This window comes from Pleurodeles waltl, chromosome 1_1 (genome assembly GCF_031143425.1).
Source record: "Pleurodeles waltl isolate 20211129_DDA chromosome 1_1, aPleWal1.hap1.20221129, whole genome shotgun sequence".
Taxonomy (NCBI): Eukaryota; Metazoa; Chordata; class Amphibia; order Caudata; family Salamandridae; genus Pleurodeles; species Pleurodeles waltl.
Window position 1 is genome coordinate 490507181 of NC_090436.1, and position 15550 is coordinate 490522730.

The window sequence follows — 15550 nt, forward strand, 5'->3', positions numbered from 1 at the left end:
CAAGTGCAGTCAAGGTACTCTAGCCGATGACGTTTCAATCCCTTAATCAAATACCAGGCTCATCATCAGGACATAAGAATGATGCTGAGATAAACAAAGGAGGTCACCACATATGCAACTGATTGCCTGCTGTAGAAGAAAAGGGAAAAAGGGAGCCAAAGGAAAAGAAGAGAGGGATAAGAGAACTCAGTTAGATTACACATGCCCAGCCAAATGACGTGTAATCAATCGCCTCTCCATGCAGGAGGTGTTGAAGAGTCAGCATGCAGGTTGTGACGGTGACAGAGGTACAGCTGTGTATTGCAAAGGAGCACCATGCATGATAAGGCAACAATATGTGAGAGGACCACAGAGTCATATGACAACACCCACGGGGGAGGGGAATTGTACGAAGACAAGCGCGAAGGTGCCGGCAATTTATTAACACATTTATGTGAAATCAGGCACAGTGATAATCACATCAGCCGTGGTGCAATGAATAGAATTTACACTAAAGGTACCACTTTGTCGTCCATAGGTCAACAAAGCCCTCCTCTAAGGACATCAGAGTATAGTGCAATTGTAGTCCATAAGGTTCCAATGACCCAGTGCTCCTGGAAAAATAGAAAATAAGTATTGAGAAGGAAGCCTGATAGCGGATGGACTGATTAAATTACACATAGCTCCTTGTGTGGCCTAATTATAGGCGGGTACCCAGGCTGGGGAAGATGCTACAACTGGTGACAAGATAGGGAGGGGTTTTGTAAACTGAAGAAGAAAATGTTTTCCTGGAGAGCTTGCCGTGGTCCAAACAAACTGTTTGTGCATGCCACGTGTGACTTTGTCTAAGTGCTGAGTCGACGATTGGCATTTGTGGAGTCAAAGAGCGACTCCAGTCAGTGTGAATCGTGTGAATGGAGAGAAAGCTTCACTAAGAGGTCTACTCATCGTAGGTCAAGAAACTAGGACCAACATCCTAGAAAAGGTACCGCACTTCCATGCAAAATCAAGTTCTTTTTTTTTTATTGAGTTATTTAACAGTAATGGCATGACAATACAAGGCAATCCCCAGAACCCTCCTAAGTGTGCTCATACCACACATAAAATGCCATGATAGTTCCATGCATAAAATATAGTGTAGTATCATAATCTTGGTGGAAAATACAGGTCATTAGCAAAGCATGCCTATATTCATTAGCACAATGTAGTCCCATTACCACTCTGCTGAGGCCGACAGTAGGTGCAATGTCATAGGTGCCCAATAGTCCTTCGGGGAGGATGCTTGGGGCAGCTCTTCCACATACACCTCTAGTTGATCTTTACAATAGGCTATATCACACTGCCATTGTGATATTTGTGGCCACCTTGTACTTCCCCAACAAATCGTCACCCTACGCTTAGCTGATAATAATAATGCCACCACTAACAGCTTACGGTTTGTTTGTTATTATTGACTAACACAGCCCAGTAGACAGATGCAAGGATCACAGGGAACAGGTTCAGAAATGATGGCGGTGAGAACCTGAGTGACAGAGACCCAGAATGTATTTTAGGGCATCCCCAAGCCAAATGTAGGATCTCTGCCCCTGAATTGCTGCATCACAGGCATCACTGTGTCAAAGCCCCCATATAATCAGTTGATTTGATGTGTAATACATCTTCTGCAGGAATTTAAAGTGAATAATGTGCAAGTTCCCATTAGCTGTGAGGATGCCCATCAGTGCACAACAAGTAGACCACTCCGAGTAGGTCACGGGGGATCAAGTATAGCTTTCCAATGCTCTAAGGACCCGACTCTAGAGCTGCTAGTTTCTTTCTGGACAACATTATACAGAGTGATGATCATCTTTGCATGAGAGTCACTGTTATAGATCACCTAAAGTGTGCCAAATACCGGGGGGAGCGGCGCATGCGTATATCTCAGGTAGTACTCCTGCATGGCTGGCCGTAACTGCAGATATGAAAACCTCAAGAGTGGGGATCGCTGACTCTGTTGTGGTAAGTCAGAGAATGACAGAAATTAATCTCCTGGAAATATGGTCTTCGATGGTCCTCAAATCCAAATTGCAAAGCAAAGTTAAAGCTCTCGGTTCTGGAGGGACCAAAAGCTGCAGATACCGCGCAAGCAGCAACATAGAGGCCTGCTGCAAGTCTGTGCTCCTATGGCCTGCCATGCTCCTAGGGTACAGTTGAGAGTGCTGATATTACCCAGAGACATCTCTAGATGATGATGGAGAAGCTGGGGATGTAAAGGTGTAGGGGCTGCTGCATCCTGTTCTATCACAGGATGTAGAGCATACCGCTCCAGGTGAACCCAGTAGTGAGCATAGTGTGCCTGTGCAAATAAATAATGCAGATAGAAGCCTGGAGCTTTGAACCCCCTTGATTCAAATGTCAATGTAAGTTGCGACCATACCATCCGGGGCTGTTTCCCTCCCCCGGCCAAGGTAGTCATCAGAGACTGCAATGTCCTGAAGAAGCTCCCTATTAGGGGAATCGGGATGGTAGAGGAATTGCGGTAGAGTGACCATTTTGATCACTGCTAAGCGGGCGGCCAGGGAGAGCGGAAGGTACACCCAGCGCCGCACCCAGCACCGCATGTGGTCCTCTAATCGCAAGATTGCCCTACCATAGTTGCAACGGATCACCAAGTCAGGATCTCTGTCTATCCAGACACCTAGATATCTCACCAGGACCAAGCATCACTGCAGTGTGGGTGACCATGGTGCTGTCAGTAAGGGAGAGCACATAAGATTTAGCAAATACGGTCCTGAGGTTGTGTGTGGTGGAGTGTGAGGGAATGAATCCCACCTGATCCGGTAGAACCAGATTAGGCATCAAAGGCTGAAGACCAGTCGCTATTAGCTTAGCCAAGGTTTTGGTATCGAAATTTATAAGCAATAGCAGACGAAAGGAGTTGCAGCACTCTGGCGGTTTATCCGGCTTAAGTAGTGTGAATATGAGGGCTTCCCACATTGAGGGCGGCAGGTCACCCTCCACATAAGCTTCATTGAGCATGGCCAGGAGATGTGGGCACAAGAGATCCACATATTCCTTGTAGAATTCTGCTGGCAGCCCATCCACTCCAGGGGCCTTGCTGTTGGAACGGCCATGGACAGCATCTTTAACGTCATCTAGGATGAATGGCTTACTTAGCTACTCACTTTGCCACAGCAATAACCATGCTAGCACAATATTGTCTATGTAATACACTATTTCCTGACTCAAAGCCTATTTCCTATGTCTATAGAGATCAGAGTAAAAAGAGGTGAATTGCATCAGAATGGCAGGGGTTGTGCAGCAGTGGCTCCCATCTGAGCAGTCGATTTGCAGTATAATGTTGGAAGTTTTGGAGGATCTGAGCTTGGCAGCCAGGAATTGCCCAGGCTACCCCCCTCAGCATATGCTCGAGCCACATGGTGCCTGGACAGATGCCGCACCTCCTGCTCCGCCGTGTCATTATACTCAGAGACATATTCTCTAATTCACACCAGCAGCACGGGTGCAGAAGCAGAGGCTTACTCCCATTCCAGTCCCTGCAGGATGTTCTTAAGTGCACGCATGCAACCCCTAAGCGCCATCAAGACACCACCCTGCGTGCCGATGCAGACTGCCTGAATAGTCACCTTAAAAGCATCCCAAAGAACCCCAGCACCAGAAACTGAGTCCTCGTTTAGCTGAAAAAATTCTCTTATCACCTGTTGCACTGTGTCACCAAACACCTGGTCAAGCAGGGCCAATGACGGTAATCGCCAGGCGAAAGGCAGAGACCTATAGGCTGGAATATGTACCATCAGATATACCAGAGCATGATCTGACAGGGTGCGCAAGAGGTGATGCACCTCACTGACCCACCCCTGCAACACATTCTTGGGCAGCCAATAATCTAAGCACGACCAAGAGCCATTCCCCATATAGAAACAAGTCCTGTCTCGGGATCCAGGATGTTGTACCTGCCATATAGCTGAAACACCATAATCATTCATAGAGTCTTGCATCAATTTAGCCGACCGTTTAACCTGTTCTTCACCCGCAGTATATCTATCCAGCTCCGGGTCAAGACACAGATTAAGATCTCCTCCACAGATCAAGGGCAATGGGGGCAGTGTATGCAAGTGACTCCACAAGTGGGAAAAGAAGTCAGGGTTGTCCAAATTAGGGCCATAGGAGTTAAGGAGCGTTATCATGATACTACACAATTTGCCCTGTACTATAATATAGTGACCTTGGTCATCCACTTCTGTGGTTGTGACTTCAAATTGAACCGCCTTTGTGATCAGAATTATAACCCCCCTGGAATAAGTGGAGTATGTGGATACAATGCAATAGCTTGCCAACTTTCCACTGAGAAGCTCTGCAGTGTGTTTGGAGAGATGTGTTTCTTGCAAATACGCCAAATGGACCTGGTGTTGATCCAAATACACTAAAACCTGCCTGATCTTTTTAGGGTTGTTGAGCCCCCGCACACTCCAAGTCAGAGGAGCCGACTTGGGACCATCAACATGACACTAGATTTTGAGACCAGCAAAAACCTGAACATTTTTGAGTTACAGCCTCACCAGGCAGCATCATTAGCAATGCGAAGGCATGAACAAAACAACATACCCCAGAGCCCCCTCCTACTTTAACATACCCCCAACTGCTAAAGGCACAACCCAGACCTCCCATGCAACCAATCCACCAGAAACCCACATTACATGAGAATTCTACAAACACCATCAGGCACCTGGGACTCTCCCACTATGGGGCAGAGAGAGAGCTGACCACCAGGTGTACGGGGTGACCCGGCCCTACCCATGCTTAAGGCACCCCAGGAACACAACAAACACAGTCAAAACCCATCCTCACTCAATGAACAGCAACTAGAAACTTTGCCTCAAGACTCCAGAGCTGACAACACCCTCCCACCCTTAACTGAGCTGTAGTCTGCACTGAACATGTGCAGCAATTCAGTTTGATGGAGCCTTACAATCGAGGCCCAACTTCTTAATGTGGATCTTGGTGACCCGAGGTTGTTGCACCTTCTTTTTTACCACAGCAAATTCATGTCTCGCCTGCTGCACAGCCATTGTGAAGTCTGGAAAAAAAGCAATCTTGTTACCCTGATGGTGTACTGTCTTCTTATCTCTGGAGAGCTGCAACACCGCTTCGCCGGTCTCGGTAATTGAACAGTCGAGCAATGATAGGTCTTGGCTGTGCCCCTGGTTGTGGCCGTGCCCCCAGTGACCAGTGGGCAAGTTCCATCAACAGCACAGAAGATAAATGTTCAGGCCCAAACACGTTGCATAGCAATTGTTCTACGTTCAGTTCCATCTTGCCAGTGTTGGCAGACTCTGAGATCCCTAGAATCCATATGTTGATCCTGCAGGATCTTGCTTCGAGGTCTTCATGCTTGGCCTGAATCAGAGCTAGCACTTTTTCCATATTCAAACAGGCTTCCCTTGTTGTTTGCAGTGTATCCTCTGCTGTTGCCACCCCCTGTTCAACTTCAGTAATGTGCATACCTTGTCTATCCAGCTTCATCGCCAAATGGTCCATGCACAGTTTAAGGGAGTCAATTTTGCCGTCTATTGACTAGAGGCTCTGCTGCATGGCCACCAGTGTGGCCTTCAGTTTAGTGTTTGTCACAGCCTGCCGCGCACATTCATACACAGGGGACACTTCTCGGGATGATCAAATGTCAGACACGCTTGATTCTTATCTGTTTTGCCCATGTTGGCACTTTAGAGGCACCCAGTCCCTCAGTGCAGATCCACTGTTGTGTAGATGACACCCGCAAGATCAAGAGGCAACTGCAGGGCCAATCAAGTCTCTATTAGTCAGGACCTCCACGGTCAGCCTCACTACTATGGATCGGTGTCCCACTTCAAGGCACTATGATGCTAATTCTGTGGTGAAGGGGCCCCAGGGAAGTTAAGGTGCCCCCAGGGCATACAGTGGCCCCAGCACGGTGACAGACAGTGACATGGGGTGCCCACAGGACCCAGAAAGCAAATATAGGCCGCGCCACAGCTCCAGCCACAAGCAGCAGTCAGTAAATGGGCCCCCCTGAGTAGCAGCATGCTTTTAGGACTAAGTGGAAGGGCACACCCCACCCTCACCTGCCCATCACGATCTGCTCTGGTCCACTTTGTCTGTTGGCCGCCACACCTCCATGAGCCTGCCAGCCTTGCATGGACCAGCAAGCGCCTGCCGCAACCAACTCCCACAGTGCCAGTTTCACCAGCTTGGCCACAGCGGCACCACAGCACCTGGCTGCCTCACCTGAACGTCCCTGAGGGCCCGAACCTCCTGCCAGTGATAGGCCCTCGATGCCACAACCGGCTTCAGCATGGCAGCAGCAAACCCTGGCCTCAGCCTCACACCAGGGGTGCCATGTCACCTGTCAGCATGACTTGCGGCGTATTCACAGGCTCCCCACACATGAGGAATGTGTAGACTAGGATGAGATGGTGCCGATTTTAAAGCAGTGCACTCAGCAGTGTTCGTTCTGGGTGAATGTGTGTCACAGTGTGCTTTCCTCTGGATCTGCATGCCGCCGAACAACAGGCCCACCTTCCGGCGTCACTAACTCAGAAAGCTATTATAGCACAGAGTTATGGTGAAGCCAGTCAGGGGGAAGGGAATTAGGGTAGGGAACAGCAGGGAGAGAGATCTGAAAAGTAAAAATGGTTAAACATGTATGTATATACTTGTTCATAACAGCATTAACATTCAATTATACATTTAGACAAAGGTGTCTCCGTGAATGCAAGTGTTGAGACCCTTATGGAATAAACAAAGCTGTCTTAGTGGATACAAGAGTTGAGACCCTTATGGAATAAACAAAGTCATCTCCGTGTGTGCAAGAGTTGAGACCCTTATGGAATAGACAAAGGTGCCTCCTGGATGCAAGTGTTGAGACCCTTATGGAATGAACAAAGGCATCTCCATGAATGCAAGAGTTGAGACCCTTATGGAATAGACAAAGGCATCTCCATGAATGCAAGTGTTGAGACCCATATGGTATAGACAAAGGCGTCTCCGTGTGTGCAAGAGTTGAGACCCTTATGGAATAGACAAAGGCATCTCCGTGGATGCAATTGTTGAGACCCTTATGGAATAAACAAATGCGACTCCGTGAATCCAAGAGTTGAGACCCTTATGGAATAGACAAAGGCGTCTCCGTGGATGCAAGTGTTGAGACCCTTATGGAATAGACAAAGGCGTCTCTGTGTGTGCAAGAGTGGAGACCATTATGGAATAAACAAAGGCTTCTCCGTGAATGCAAGAGTTGAGACCCTTATGGAATAGACAAAGGCGTCTCCGTGAATGCAAGAGTGGAGACCCTTATGGACTAGACAAAGGCGTCTCCGTGTGTGCAAGAGTTAAGACCCTTATGGAATAGACAAAGGCGTCTCCGTGAATGCAAGTGTTGAGACCCTTATGGAACAGACTAAGGCGTCTCCGTGAATGCAAGTGATGAGACTCTTATGGAATAGACAAAGGCGTCTCCGTGGATGCAAGAGTTGAGACCCTTATGAAATAAACAAAGGCGTCTCCATGGGTGCAAGAGTTGGTAGAATCATGGTACTTCAGGATGTCATGAGCATTAGACAAAACAGGGCATGGCCCTTCTCTGAATCATGGAACAAGAACAATTGGTAAAATCATGATACTTCAGGATGTCGTGAGCATTAAACAAAACTGGGCGTGGCCCTTCTCTGAATCATGGAACAAGAACAATTAGTAAAATCATGATACTTCAGGATGTCGTGAGCATTAAACAAATCTGGGCGTGGTCCTTCTCTGAATCATAGAACAATAACAATTAGTAAAATCATGATACTTCAGGATGTCGTGAGCATTAAACAAAACTGAGCGTGGCCCTTCTCTGAATCAAAGAACAAGAACAATTAGTAAAATCATGATACTTCAAAATGTCACGAGCCTTAGACAAAACTGGGCGTGGCCCTTCTCTGAATCATGGAACAAGAACGAACTGAGACCTCTGAACCTTGAGAAGGCAAGAGCTTGGACCATGGACATACTCTGAACATCAGTCATGCAACTGCTTTGCATTCATAAACATGAAACGTTTGGTCTCAGTCTAGAAATTCGCAAAGACTTAAATATGTATCTCATATAACATCTAAGACTTAAATATGTATCTCACATATCATCAAAGGCTTAAATATGTCTCTCACATATTATGCTTACAAAAACAATGAAACTATGATTTGCTTATCTTTGAGATGTTTTCACATTTGCCACCTAGGCCTGAAAGTTTTACTCATGGAAACTGAAGCGCCTTGATTATTGGACCAAAGGCGCTTTACTCATATGAACTGAAGTGCTTTGATTGCTGTGCTAAAGGCGCTTTACTTCCAATGAACTGAAGCGCTTTGAATGTCGTGCCAAGTGCGCTTTACTTCTGTGAACTGAAGTGCTTTGAATACCATGCCAAGTGCGCTTTACTACTGTGAACTGAAGCGCTTTAAATGTCGTGCCAGGGGCGCGTTATTCCTGTGCACTGAAGAGCTTTGAATGCTGTGCAAAGGGCACTTTATTCCTGTGAACTGAAGCTCTTTGATTGCTGTGCCAAGGGCACTTTACTCCTGTGAACTGAAGCACTTTGAATTTCGTGCCAAGTGTGCTTTACTCCTGTGAACTGAAGCATTTTGAATACCATGCCTAGTGCGCTTTACTCCTGTGAACTGAAGCGCTTTGAATACCATGCCAAGTGCGCTTTACTCCTGTGAACTGAAACGCTTTGAATACCATGCCAAGGGTGCTTTACTCCTGTGAACTGAAGCGCTTTGAATACCATGCCAAGTGCGCTTTACTCCTGTTAACTGAAACGCTTTGAATACCATGCCAAGTGCGCTTTATTCCTGTGAACTGAAGCGCTTTGAATACCATGCCAAGTGCGCTTTTCTCCTGTGAACTGAAGTGCTTTGAATACCATGCCAAGTCCGCTTTACTCCTGTGAACTGAAGCGCTTTGAATACCATGCCAAGTGCGCTTTTCTCCTGTGAACTAAAGCTCTTTGAATACCATGCCAAGTGCGCTTTACTCCTGTGAACTGAAGCACTTTAAATGTCGTGCCCGGGGAGCTTTACCAGTGTGGCCTGAAACGCTTTGCTCGTTATGCTAAGGGACGATTTACCTTTTGGAATTAACGACTTCCTTCAAACGGATTCAGCAAGGCCTTACCACTACGAGTACAACCTACTTGTTTTTGAATGCACCATGGAAACAAGGATACTTCGGTTGGATGAAACTCTGCCATTCAGGAACTCGGCTCTTCTCCAGAGAAATCCCCACGAGGTTTGGCTGCATCGAAGTCTTCAAAATAGTGAGCAATGTGCTTCGGTGTGGCTGGGCTTTATAGGCCTGCCACACCCCAAGATAGCTGCTGCCTCTAAAAACATGGGAATTGTAGTCCCTTCATGAAATAGCACTGATAAGTGCATCTTGTCCACCAATTACCTGAACCTGCAGCTCTATGAGCTTTGCCACAGGGCAGATGACATTGATGGCCACCTTTGGAGCAAGAGGGGATGACAAGTGGTGCGTAGAAAGCGCCGCAAAGCCGCGCAGCAGAGTTTCGGCCGGGACCTGGACCGCGCATGGTTCTATTCCTGACAATGTGCTCCCAGGCCGAAGATCATGTTGGATTTTAGCTGCAGTCAGCAGAGCCTTTCTAGGGGGAGGCCACCTTCCTTCGTGCCCTCTAGCACCCCGCAAAATAAAGTTATACAATTTATGGAGTGTTAGCGCTGAAGGCAGATTCAATCAGGTTTACAATGCACAGTTAAAGACAGTTATCCGATATCAAGCACACTGCCAGGCAGAGATCAACCCGGTGTAGGAAAGTCCAAAATGAAGTGTAAAAAGGATAAAATAGATAACTTACAAAGCCCATAAAGAGAGATGTCGTGCCACAGCAGTCAATAAAGTGGCTAAAGGAGAGGTGCTGCTCTGGGTTGTGCACCTGATTGAGTTGTCCATATCCGAAGCAGCTGCTCATCAAGCTGCAGAGTGGGGCTTAGAACAAATTCACAGGTCTCCTAAGAGTTAAGCATTGAAGGCAACAGTTGGATCTGTGAAGTTTGAAGAAGGCAGCTATGAAAGAGGATACCATTCCAACTTATATAAAGGGTGATCATGAGGCTCACACGTCGAAAGACTTTAAAGCGTGTTTGCACAAACATGATCATTCCCCAGCATCAGAGAGCACACTATTCTCAACATCAATGTTCCACACTGGTTTACAATGCTGCCCTCAAATTTTGATACCTCCAAAAAGCAAAATGTTGGTGATAGATGGACTCTATAGATGGAAGTATTTGATGATTTCACTGATGCACTTGAAGAGACTGATAACAGAAAGATTACCAAATATCTAAAAAAAATCTTGCTGGTGATGGTGTGAAAAAAGTCATAAAGAAAATGCTGAGAACTGACTAAGAGGTCACACAGCATCAGATTAAGAATGTGTTGAATTTCAAGTTAAATCCAGGACCAAATTTTGATTATGAGTGATATGCTTTCAGTCAAGAACATCAAAAGGTTGGTGAAACAATCAATGAATTTGTGCAAAGACTCACGACACTCATCAGACACCGTGAATTCAATGAATTTAATGATGAGGAAGCCATGAGACTTAGAGGTATCACTGACTGATTTTCCGATTCATTCAGAAGATAACTACTGAGAGAAACTCTTAGTCTGGAGCATGTGTTGATGGCTGCCAGAGCTCAGGAATGTGCAGAGAGACAAGCTGCTGACATGGAGGCCAGAGATGCGCAGAGCGAGTCAGTCATGAGTGTGAAAAGTAATTCACAACAAAAGATTGAAGGACACAAAGTGATGTCTACCCACAAAAAGAAGTTGTGTTTCAGTTGTGGATTTGCATTCCCACATGAAGGAAAGTGTCCCACAGTTGGACAGATATGCAAAAGCTGGGGTAAAGAGAATCATTTTGTGATGATGTGTGAAGTGAAGGAAAAAGTAAGTGCATTATGGCACAAAGACAAAATGGACACCAGAACGCTCCAGAATCAACATTCAACGTGTGCCGATAAGGTTAAGAGCTGACCTCGCTTGAGGCAAATAGATACAAAACAAAGTTAACCATCATCTAAAGCATCTACAAACAGTTTTTCTGCCTCAATAATAATTGAAAGTGAAGAATGTGATTGTGCCATGTCGATGGTTACCTCAGAAAAATGTGCACATGTCGGACTGGTTGCATTTGAAGAAAAATAAAGTCAGTTAAAGAAAAGTCGACATGTCAAAGTAACAAAATCATACAGACACTGTCCGAAACTTACACTGAAAATAAACGGATGTTCAATAACTTTCCTTATAGACATTGGTGCATCAATAAATAAATATAATGCTTGAAGTGAAGTAAAATGAACTGTCTCCATTACCGTGGCGTACGATGTCAACGACCAAAGTGTATACTTGAGCTACATCAACACCCGTGAAGAGTAAGAATATTTTAAAGATTTGTTCAGCAGCATAAGTAAATACATAGGACATGATACATTAACCCCTTCGCTGCCAGGCCTTTTCCCCCTCCTGTGCCGAGCCTTTTTTTGGCTATTTGGGGCAGTTCGCGCTTAGGCCCTCATAACGTTTTGTTCACATAAACTACCTCGCCAAATTTGCGTCCTTTTTCCCAACATCCTAGGGATTCTAACGGTACCCAGACTTTGTGGGTTCCCCTGAAGGAGACCAAGAAATTAGCCAAAATCCAGTGAAAATTTTGTTTTTTTTAAAAATGGGAAAAAAGGGCTGCAGAAGGCAGCTCGTGTTTTTTCCCCTAAAAATGGCATCAACAAAGGATTTGTGGTGGCAAGATCACCATCTTCCCAGCTTTCAGGAACAGGCAGACTTGAATTGGAAAGCCTAATTTTTCAATACAATTTTGACATTTTACTGGGACATCCCCCATTTTTACTATTTTTTGTGCTTTCAGCCTCCTTCCAGTTAGTGACCAAAATGGGTAAGAAACCAATGCTGGATCGCAGAGAGCTAAACATTTCTGAAAATGTACACAAAATTCTGAATTCAGCAAGGGGTCATTTGTGTACATCCTACAAGTGTTTCCTACAGAAAATAACAGCTGAAATAAAAAAATATTGAAATTGAGGTAAAAAAACAGCCATTTTTCTCCACGTTTTACACTGTAACTTTTTCCTGCGATGTCAGATTTTTTAAATCAATATACCGTTATGTCGGCTGGACTCTTCTGGTTGCGGGGATTTATAGGGCTTGTAGGTTCATCAAGAACTCTAGGTACCCAGAGCCAATAAATGAGCTGCACGTTGCAATGGGTTTTTATTCTACTGTATACCGGGTATACAGCAATTCATTTGCTGAAATATAAAAAGTGAAAAATAGGTATCAAGAAAACCTTTGAATTTCCAAAATGGCCACGAGATAAGGTGTTGAGAAGCAGTGGTTATTTGCACATCTCTGAATTCCAGGGTGCCCATACTAGCATGTGAATTAAAGGGCATTTCTGAAATAGACGTCTTTTTTACACACTGCCTTACATTTGGAAGGAAAAAATGTAGAGAAAGACAAGGGGCAATAACACTTGTTTTGCTATTCTGTTTTCCCCCAAGTCTCCTGATAAAAATGGTACCTACTTGTGTGGGTAGGCCTAGCGCCCATGAAAGGAAATGGTTCAAAACACAACGTGGACACATCACATTTTTTCACAGAAAACAGAGGTGTTTTTTGCAAAGTGCCTACCTGTGGATTTTGGCCTCTAGCTCAGCCGGCACCTGGGGAAACCTAGCAAACCAGCACATTTTTGAAAACTAGACACCTAGGGGAATCCAAGATGGGGTGACTTTTGGGGCTCTGACCAGGTTCTGTTACCCAGAATCCTTTGCAAACCTCAAAATGTGGCTAAAAAAACACATGTTCCTCAAATTTCTGTGGCAGAAAGTTCTGGAATCTGAGAGGAGCCACAAATTTCCTTCCACCCAGCGTTCCCCCAAGTCTCCCGATAAAAACTGCACCTCACTGGTGTGGGTAGGCCTAGCGCCCACGAAAGGAAATGGCCCAAAACACAACGTGGACACATCACATTTTTTCACAGAAAACAGAGGTGTTTTTTACAAAGTGTCTACCTGTGGATTTTGGCCTCTAGCTCAGCCGGCCCGGGGGGGGGGGGGCAGAAATGGCCTAAAATAAATTTGGCCCCCCCAACCCCCCGGGGGAGCGACCCTTGCCTACGGAGTCGCTCCCCTTGCGTGACGTTGGCGCAAAAAAAAAGATCCCCAGTGCTTAGTGGTTTCTGCCCCCAAAGGGGGCAGAAATGGCCTAAATACAATTTGCCCCTCCAGGGGAGCGACCCTTGCCTAAGGGGTCACTCCCCATCTGTAAAACAACAACAACAACAAAAAAACGGTGCCTAGTGGTTTCTGCCCCCCTTGGGGGCAGATCGGCCTAATTAAAATAGGCTGATCTGCCCCCCAGGAGGGCAGAAACGGCCTAAAATAAATTTGCCCCCCAGGGGAACGACCCTTGCCTAAGGGGTCGCTCCCCTTGCGTGAAATTCACGAGAAAAAAATCTCCCTGGTGTCTATTGGTTTCTGTCCCCCTTGGGGGCAGATTGGCCTCATAAAAATAGGCCAATCTGCCCCCAGGGGGGCAGAAATGGCCTAAATATAATTTGCCCCCTAGGGGAGCGACCCTTGCCTAAGGGGTCGCTCCCCACCTAAAAAAAAAACAAAAAAACAAACAAAAAAAACAACAACAAAAAAGATCCCTGGTGCCTAGAGGTTTCTGCCCCCCCGGGGGCAGATCGGCCTAATGATAATAGGATCAATAATAAGAAATAACACAACTGTGATCAAATGGTTTGTGAACATGTTCCTTACATGCAGGAGATAAAGATGAGATGTACATAAACCTAAGTTTTAAAGATATGAAGCAGGTGAAAAATGAAAAATGTTTAAATGTTTTGATGACACATGTCATAATCGGTTATATTTACACTGAAACTATTGTATATGTCTTTACAGCATCTTCAAGAGCAGATGAAGGGGGCATTGGCCAAGAAGGCAGGGAAGCAGCTGGCCACTGTGTTTCGGGTGATGAAACATCTGACAGTGATTGACACAGTGGCATGGAGGGCGAGGGGACTGGAATGGAGGCCATTAGCTCTTCGTCATCTTTGGAGGCCTCAACAAGCGATCGATCCCTAGTGGTGGTGGACCCTACAGGAACTGCACCAATCTCATCCTTGTCCACCATAGAGAGACCCATCTCTAACCTCGCTTTTGCTTCCCACCAGGCTGCCAGCCAGACCTCCTAAATGGGCTGGGTCTCCCTCGCCACAGGCACTTAACCTCCTGCCCCTGTCACCCCTGCTACCCTGAGTGAGGAGGCTATTCACCTTTTACACAGCATCTCTGTAGGCCAGACTGCGATTGTGAATGCCATCCAGGGCCTTAGTTGCCAAATGCAACAAGTGGTTGCATTTTTGGATGCCATTCACAGTTCAAAGTCTGGTATGCAGAGATCACTTGCAAAAATAGTCTCCTTACTGACCACATTCTCCCAACCTTGCACCCCAACTCCGGTCCCTTCTTCACCCCAAATCCCAACTCCCACCTCAATCCCAAACACACTCATGTCTATGCAGCCACTCCAGCAGGCATAAGCAGCACACTCACACACACATATAAACACAAACACACAAAGAAACATGCAAACAACATACTCATTGTTGACACTATGCCCATAGTCTCCACAGCCACAACCACCACCACACCCACAAGCACCACAACCACATCACACCTACAACTACCACTACACCCACATGCACACAAATATACCAACCACCCCAACAGCACACTTATTCAAATCAACACATTCACACAAAAGGACACCTGCACCCAAAACAGCACCACCCACAACCAAATGCTCACACTCACCCGAATATCATACACCTGCAAAAAAACATACATTCAAACATACACAACATACACTAGACCCACATGCAACACCCAAACATACAGGCAAACACACATCACCCACTGCAGCTCCCCCACCTCCAAAACCCAAACCTCTCTCACACCTTACCTCGCCTTAGCCCCTGTGAAACATAAACTCTCCCCTCCCAAAAAACCTTAAGGTGCCTGTTCTGTGCCCACCAGATGCCACTTCCAGAGGGGGGTTACCCTTTGGCAGAGTGTATAGGAGGTAAGTTATGGGCAACACAATCGCAGCCTGTTCTCATGTTACAGCCTTTTGTTATCCATTTATTTAATACAATTATGAGAGAAGTATCACATTTATTATTTAAAATAATTAAATTTGACCAAGTTTGTCCGAATATTATTTTTGTTTTACAATTCACTGATTCACAAAAGATGTTTATGATGAAAATGCGATTTATATAGTTTTACTTACAATTATCACAGGAAATACAACTGTTTTTTAAAAATGTCTGTAAAGCCATGCACTTTAAAAAAATGAAATGCGATGGACATAATATTTTGGTGCAATCATTCATGATGATAATGGACACTTAAACCAAAAAAATTATTTGAATTAC